Below are 5,513 nucleotides of genomic sequence, written 5' to 3'. Positions count from 1 at the left end.
ATATCAACATTAAATCCCGGAGGGCATAACTGACAAAATATGAAGAGGGGAGAGGAGAAGAGTGGAGATGAGGAGAGAGGGCAGAGCTAGAGACCACACCACAAATGACTAACTGTACACTAGATTTAGTTGAAAAAATAGAATATATACAATCCCATTTAGGGTTAGGGTTAGGGGATCTAACCCTTTCCTTTATAGCACTCTATTGGGTTAGTGCTATGCACATATGATCACATGATGGTGCTGTGCACACGTGATCACATGATATTGAGCATGAACTCTCAACACCTTCCCTCAAGATCAACATCATGAAGTAGGCCTTCCCTCAATATGATGATTCTGGGGAATCGAAGAAGGACTGAGCATTACATTCCATCACACACCTTTAATGGGAATGTCCTTCCTCTACATCAAACCAGGAGCTGATCGGTGTTTCTCAAAAAGCTCTTTACTGAGTGGTTTGGTAAAGATGTCTGCAACATTGTCTTTGCTATCACAATGCTGCAGTGTGATGTCACTAAGTAACACTGTTTCTCTGATGAAGTGCTCACTGACATCAATGTGCTTTGTCCTAGAGTGATATACTGGATTCTTGGCCAATGCTTGAGCCGATTTATTATCACAGTATGTTGTTGTTGGCTTTGACTCATCAAAGTAATCTGTTTCTAACAATAGTCTTCTGAGCCATATAGCCTCACATGCACCTGTAGTGAGTGCTATGCTTCAGTTGAAGACAAAGAAACAATTGGCTCTTTATTTGACAACCATGATATAGTACCTTGACCAAGAAAAAATGCATATCCCTGTGTCAATCTCCTAGTCTCATGATCTCTAGCATAGTCACTATCGTAGTATCCATGCAACCATGGATGACTTCCTTTGTATTCTATCCCAAACTATCTTGTACCTCTGATGTATCTCAAGACACTTTTGGCTGCATTCCAATGAGACTATTTTGGATTTGCCATAATTTGTGCTAGTGAGCTTACTGCATAACAAATATCTGGCCAAGTGATAGTCAGATATATAAGAGATCCAATGAGCTACCTATAGTACCTGTCATTGACTATAGGCTTTTCTGAATCTCTAGTAAGTTTTAAACTCTGTTCCATGGGAGTGGCTGCAATCTTGCAATCTGCCGTATGAAACTCTTCACGAGACTATCAACATACTTGAGCAGACTCATAAATGTGCTATTTGAATCTCTCTAGAACTCAATTCCAAGACAATAGTGCATAAGTCCAAGATCTTTCATGTCGAACTCTGCAAATAAGTCTTGTTTCAATTTTCTAATGAAGCTATCCTTGCTTCCTGTCACAATCAGGTCATCTACATACAAAAGTGCAATAGTAATGTCTTCCCCTTGAACTTTGTAGTAGAGAGTATGATCTGCATTGGACTTCATGTATCCCAGATTAGCAAAATACTTATCAATTCTGTTGTAGCAACTTTTGGGTGCTTGCTTTAAGCCATAGAGACTTTTCTTGAGATGGCAAACCTTATTCTCCTTTCCTAGTTAAAATAACCTGCTGGTTGTTGCATGTATACCTCCTCATCTAGATAACCATTGATAAATGCATTCTTAACATTGAGTTGATACACATTCCATTTGCTGAGTGTCGCTAGTGATATCAAGAACCGTATGGAATCCATCTTTGCTACTGGAGCATTTTTGTGCAAATCCTTTTGCAACTAGTCTGGCTTTGTATCTTTGAATACTTCCATCTGGATTGTACCTCACTTTGTATACCCATTTGTTTACTATGTCCTTCTTTCCTGATGGAAGGTCGCATAATTCCCAAGTATTATTCTTATACAAAGCATCCATTTCTTCATTCATAGCAGTTTGCCATTCTGGCTTGTCTACTACATCTTCAAAGTACAATGGCTCTTCTATAGCCATGATGGTAGTCATAAGAGCATAGTTAGTGGTTGCCACCTGAATTGCTTTGCCTTTCTGAGCATATGTCAATCTGGCTGGAGGTCTGCTTTCCCTAGTAGACCGTCTGAGCTATTGTGGCTCTGCTTGGGGTGTTGCTAGCAATTCTTGCTCTTCTTCATCAACCTGCTCTATAGATTACTATGAAGTCAATGCTTCTATCTCCTATGTAGGTGAGGTTTTCCATTCTGATTCCTCATCAAAGATTACATCTCTAGAGATAATGACTTTGCGGTTGATGGGATCATATAATTTGTATGCTTTGCTTTCTTCACTGTAGCCAACCATGATGCATTTGCATGACTTCGCATCCAATTTCCTGCGATGATCATCATGTATGTAGGCATGTGCTATGCAACCAAATATACAAAGATGCCCAATGTGTGGCTTGTGTCCAGTGAATGCTTCATAAGGAGTCATACCCTGAATCGATTCAGTAGGAAGCCAATTAAGCAAATAGTTTGCAGTGGCTATTGCTTCTACCCAATACTGATTCGGAAGATGTTTCTCACTAAGCATTGCTCTAGCACTGTCTACTAAAGTCCTATTCTTCCTTTTAGCTCTTGCATTTTGCTGAGGAGTATCTGCACATGTGAATTGTCTTCAAATGCCGTGATTTTTGCAAAAGTTCATGAATACTAAAGACATGTATTCACCTCCTCGATCTACTGATCTCATGACCTTGATCTTTTTGCCTATTTGGTTTTCTACCATGACTTTGAATTCTTGAAATCTCAAAAACACTTCAAATTTCTCTTTCAAAAAGTAGACCCAACAATATATGCTATAGTCGTCGATGAAAGGCAAGTAATAAAGTGAACCATTGATGTTGCGGGTCTGGGCATAACCCCATACATATGTATGTATTAAATCAAGAATACCTCATGCACGAGAGGTACTTCTGACAAAGTTGGTTCGCTTTTGTTTGCCGAAGCAACATGCTTCACAAACTTTTCCAAGAAACTGTAGCTTCGGAATCCCAATTGCCATATTTTGATTCTTGAGATCTAACAAGTACTTGAAATTGACATGACCATATCTCTTGTGCCATTTTGTAGATGGTTGCATCTGTTGCAGTCGAGCTCACATGGCATGCTTATTTGGTACTAGATAGATTCTCGTATCCCTCTCCTAGTCTATTCAGGACTACTTGAACCATTTCTACGGGGTTCATAGTCTCTCTTGCTGCTGCAAGTTAATTGTTGTAGTTTTTTATTTGGAGTACATAAGCATGATCGGTTTAGCTGCTGTTGCGAAAACTCTGGTTGATCTAGTTTCTTAGTGTGAGAATCCTGGAAGTGTTCTTGGACTCATAGAGAGCTGTGAACATATCCCATGCTTCTTTCAATGTCTTGACTATGTTGAGCTATCCTAGCATGACATCTTGCACATTCTGCTTGATCAGATAATAGGCGTACTTTTCTTTCTTATCCCATTTTGCCTGAGCTCAAGCAATGGCAGGATCTACTATAGGTGCAAAAACTATTTGTGTAGTTGTGGATCCCATTGTTGGTACTGTGGCAACAGGTGGAGTAGAGCTACTGGTGGCTGGATCATCCAATGGTCTAGGTGTAGATGCATCGACATACTCCCATTTGTCCTAAAGTACAAGAATGGTCTCCATTCGGTAATTCCATGTACCGTAATTGGAGTTGTGTAACTTAGTAGATGCCTCCAGATTGAGGTTGCTAGTCATAGACATGGTGCAAGAAATGTACTTAAAAGTGTCGTGAAAATCTATGTATGAATCAATTGCAAATACACTGACTATGCCAAGTGAAATCTATGAACCGTCGGTGAAGATAGAACTGCAATATATAAAATATGATCTGTATTACAAGGCTTATGGCAAAGATGGTGGGAATAGCCAAGAGGCTTTACAAGGCTAAAATGATGTGCACAATGCCATGAGATAGCCAAATAGGCTTTACAATGGTGGCATGTGTGTGTGAAATCAAGTGCTATCTACCCACAGAAATAATCTCCAATGCCTCTGTACTCTTTGAAGTCTGCTCACTGAACTGATGAATGTAACGTTTCAGGTAACGTAATGATGTGAAACTGTATGTGAGCATATGGACTGACTCCGAGTAGGTACTAGTCGAGGATTTTGGGCATGGCTTAGATTGGCAAATTGGGAAAATTCAAAGCATCCCCTCTATGGCGATCTAGTCTAGTCTGATCTAGATCTATACCAACTGTTGATCCTATACCAACCATCGATCGAAGAAAGAACAGCAAATAATTCCTTTTCTTTTGTCCTTTTTAAGTGCTGGGTCAGATGGGTTGATGTAGAGGCGAATGTGCATGAAGGAAGTGGTTTTATTGGCAAGGCTCAAATGTGAGTGTAACTTGCACCAAAATATGCATATGATGTGACGAGCACGTAGAGCACAAAAAACCAAGCGACTTTCCTTTTTGGAGTGCCCTCAAATTCTTCCTAGATCAAGAGACACGACTTGATCTAGGCAGAGGGGCAAAAGGAGTGCAAATGGTGCTCAATGATGATGTGCCCCTATGGGTCACATGCAATGATGATGTGGCACTGTGCCTAGCAAGATGTGTGCCAGTGGAGCCCTGTGCTAAGGTGGCAAGAGTGGTCACATGCAGTGACTGTGGAGCATTGTGTGTGCCTGCAGAGGTCCAATGTGCCACGTGGCACTGATGATGTGGCAGATGCTAATGTCAGTAAAGGTGATGTGGCAACTGACATGGCAGATGATGTGGCACAAGTGGTGTGACAGATGATGTGGACTGTTGATGTGGCAGTGCTGATGTGGACTGTTGATGTGGCAACTGAGCTAGCAATGATGACGTGGTAGAGCTGAGGTGGCATAGGTGACGTGGTAGCTGATGTGGACTACCACTGTGGCAGATGACATGGCAATGTTGACTTTGATTGATGATGTGGTAGATAAGGTTGATAATGTGACAGCCTCACGGGGTTGCTAACATGGTAGTTGGATGTGATGATGTGGAAGATAAGATCTACCATATGGCAAGTAGGCTTGTACATAGATGACATGGCAAGTAATGATGACATGGCACACGGGCCACATGTCAGTCAACTGACCTTAGGTGATAAGGTTGGTGGTGACCTTGGGATAAGGTGGCCACCACATGTTGTAGGGAGGCACAACAGAATCTTTAAAGATTTTGACAAAGGACGTTGATTCCGTCTTTTGTGCTTCATCAAGCTCAAAATTTCAGCATCTCAGTTTCGCTAAGGACATAGCCACTCTATGGAGCATTCAACTCGAGCATTCAGCTCCTCTCACAGTTCTTGAGGTTGTAGGCTCTATGGCGCTAGAGCATTAATGGTCGTAGTGAGCTAGGCTACCAACCACGAATGCTTTGCTGTATCATTGACTCTCAGGCCGCCTTTGATCCTCATCCTTAGCCCTCAGGCCTCCAGAAAAGTGACAGTCAAGCCCAGGATTACGAGCCTCCTACTATTGGATGCTGCAAGGGCTGAGAGCCTTAGAATGGGAGTGAGGTCGTTGAAGGAGAAGCTTGCTAGTGCCCATTGGTTATGGTCGTTTCATCGGAGCTTTCTAAGCTTGTAAGGTCATTT

Source organism: Dipteris shenzhenensis, chromosome 22 (genome assembly GCF_047967505.1).
Source record: "Dipteris shenzhenensis isolate YYH24624 ecotype China chromosome 22, Dip_SZ_1.0, whole genome shotgun sequence".
Lineage (NCBI taxonomy): Eukaryota > Viridiplantae > Streptophyta > Polypodiopsida > Gleicheniales > Dipteridaceae > Dipteris > Dipteris shenzhenensis.
The sequence above is the reverse complement of the archived record's forward strand: the minus strand, read 5'-3'. Positions refer to the sequence as shown.